Genomic DNA, 3,524 nt, shown 5'->3' on the forward strand with positions numbered 1-3,524 from the left:
ATATGTACTAAATTATTGTGATCTGGTTCCACTTATTATGTCCGCATTATATAGCTTACCTATTGCTGAGAAATAGCATTAAACCCCAAAACAACAAGTTTTGCATTCAGTTTTGCCTGAAAAAAATATACTAAGTTAACAATAACTGTGTCTGAGCTGCCTTTAGGTGTAAATAAAAACAAACTGATGAAATATCACACATGCCAATGTGAAATGCCGAATAGTTTTGACACATGCTCGAAATATTACAATCCTCATTCAGTTATGGTATTTCAGATAAGCGCACATAACACATTAAACTTGCTCATGCTACAACGTTTTAGTTAACTTGACATGAAAACTGCGAAATACTTTAAAATTACCCCTTGGATTGAATTAAAGCCCTACAAACATCTCGGTGCAGTAAGAGGGAGAGAGTCGACAGAAGTCACAGGACAAAAAGTCAAAATTCTTATTTTTACAGTTATGAAAGTTGTGTAAGATAAAAGTCACATGACAAAATGTCACTATTTTTATTGGAGTTATACAAAAGATGTAAGTGAACAAGTCACAATACGACTTAAGTAATTCTGATATCTTCTTACAACATGAATTTGGGCCATGATTTATTTGTCTTATTAAATCTCGTCTGTATACACTTATACAGCTTTACCTTCCTGCATACAATATAATCTGATAAAGAGAAAACAGATATTTGCTTCCAACATGCATATCACGTAACCTTGATTACACAGTAATTAAGGACACAAACCATGCCTTTAACTGATACATTCTTATCCACATCATTCCTTCCAGTACAACACACCATTTATGAACAAATAGGATTGATATATGAATCAATCAGCCTGGATGACCACTGTATATAATTCATGATCGAATATGAACAATGAAGGGTTATATCATCAAAAGCAATCTATATATGGAATTTGTGCAACAATATGAATAATACATGGCTCATCCATAGACAAGATGAATGTTTTATTGATTTCGACTCACATAGCGATATTGGATTATATTTTTGCCCATATAATGATATTGAATAATGTTGATTCAAAAATGGAACAATTATGAATCTTCTGGTGTCCAAATGCAGATGACGATGTATATCTGGTTCCACAGCTCTCGTCAAATGGTCTAGGAGCCACTACGCCTGACCCATTCCTCCCAGTCTACTTAAGGAACCATCGAGAGCCCCCTTATTCCCTCCAGACCCGTTCGTTCCGACGAATTGGTCCCTTACTGCGAGTAAATATCAGTTATACGATTCCCCGTCAAAACAGCTCATATATAATGATAGAGCCGTGTTGTACACGAGGCACGATTAAGTGAGAATATTATAATACGCAAGAATAACCTCTATGGATTATAAGAACTCGAACATTGCTCGTCATTAAATATATGCAACATATGACCGAACTTGAAACGTCTGTTCAGCTGCAACAACGGCCATCTCGAAACAGCCTTTAGCCTATCTGATAGCAATGATATTACGTGACATAGGACTGACTATCTGTAAATTTTAGAGCAAATTCCTAAACAGTCAAGATATGAATGAAATCTGCCATATAAAACGAATAGCAGGAAATAATGCAAGTATTTATTTCACATACCTCTACAGCTAAAGATTGCTTCCGCAGAGTCGGCAGCTTCCTGTCAAACTCGTATTGTGATAATGTAGCGAGAATTTGCACCGTAAGTACCCTGTTTTTGGTGAAAATCAACAGCCAGAAAACTCGAGGTAATTGGTTTTCTCATAGTAAGTACTTTGCACGTACACCAGTGAGTGTACCAAACGCATTGTTTTTAATTAGGTAAGGCCAATAAACGTACAACACTTGGGGAACGCTGTACGCGGAAACGATATCCTAGTAGATTATCGGTAGTATTTATTGCATTAACATTTTACTACACACCATTCCGTGACACTACCTACCCCGATAAAAAAGTGGGAACACTTAGAGAATCACAGACTATGACCAAAATAAAAGCAAACTGAAACTACTTATTAATATAACCAGAACACGATGGTAAAAATGAAATATGCAAATACAACTCTGCTCAAGTAATCGTTCCCTATATTTACCAACCCTCGATTTGCCTCCAACGAACTTCCTGTGAAATCCTGTTAACCCAAGAAACGATATAATCTGCTTCTCGGATTCCGGTCTAGACTCGTCTCTGATTGCCTCAAGGTTATCTGGGTCGGCTTTCCTCTGCCCTGAACCGCATGCTAAACGGCATAAGCATTCTGAATTAGAATATGCTTGGAAGGTCTCGTCCTGATAGTTGCCTTGCAGAGGTTGTTGAAAAGCTTGATTAATACCGCAATATACTTTTCCCAGGTATGCTTGTATTTAAGAATGTCGTCAAAGAAACTATTTGCATTCTGCATATCTTTCAGACATTTCAACAAGACGAACGCATGACGTACCTGCGTTGACTAAACGGAAATGCTAACTTTTAAACTGGTAAAGACCTTTAGGGTCACGAATATTGATAATGCGCGGGCATTACTAGCGATGGGCACCTGCCAATATCTTTTCTTGACATCTAACTTTGAAACATAATCGTCCATATCTGGCATCGGTTCCACACAGAAACAATGATTGTATTCAACCGAAAACCCTTTGAATAAATGGATTTTCATCGGTAAATAGAAAAAGGTCGGCTCTACATCAAAATCCATGATGCACACGATACTTTCAAGAATAGTTGCTTGTTGAAAATGAAGGGATGAGGGTGGAGAGGATCATAAAATGTGAAAACTTGCCAGAATAATATAAAGTATTTTATATTTGATAATCGAATTCTGAACTGATCCAGATAAAAGTTTTAAATACCATGACATTCATTTTGAGATTCTAAGCGTTGAAGGAAGAAAAGAATGATGATTTTCCTTTTACTACTACTATTACTATTACTACTAAATAATAATAATAATAATAATAATAATACTAATAATAATAAAATAATAATAATACAAATAATAACAACAATAATAACGACTATCTATTTTAGCAGCAGAGAGACTGAGCCCACCAACTATTTCGTCAAACAGAACCTTCTATCGAAAACACTCTTGATAGAAGTAGTGTCTTCACAAAATAAACCCTTCTGGTCAGAAAACACTGATAAATAGGCTTTCTCCGCTGACCAGAAGGGTTATCTCATGAAAAATATCTACCTATATAACTACTTCTCGATACAAGGGTCTACTAGACGAAACATTCGGTGTTGTTTCAGTCTCTCTCTGCTCAAAATGCAAGCATTTTTAATACAAAGTATTCTAAAAATCCTAGGATTTCTAGTTAAAAATTGTATCTAACCCAACTCGATACCGTGTCCGAGGATCATGTAAATTTATCATTACAAATCCGTGTGGTTATGCTTGAGCACGACGAAAGAAATTTCTAAATTTATTTATGTCCATGTCGCCGCTGCACCAGGTCTGATGAATATTTCCTAACGTGTGTGCGTCAACGCCGTTAAATACCGCGAGAACGTTACAGTTATCTCTGATCACT

Source organism: Sinohyriopsis cumingii, chromosome 17 (genome assembly GCF_028554795.1).
Source record: "Sinohyriopsis cumingii isolate HCF-2022 chromosome 17, ASM2855479v2, whole genome shotgun sequence".
Lineage (NCBI taxonomy): Eukaryota > Metazoa > Mollusca > Bivalvia > Unionida > Unionidae > Sinohyriopsis > Sinohyriopsis cumingii.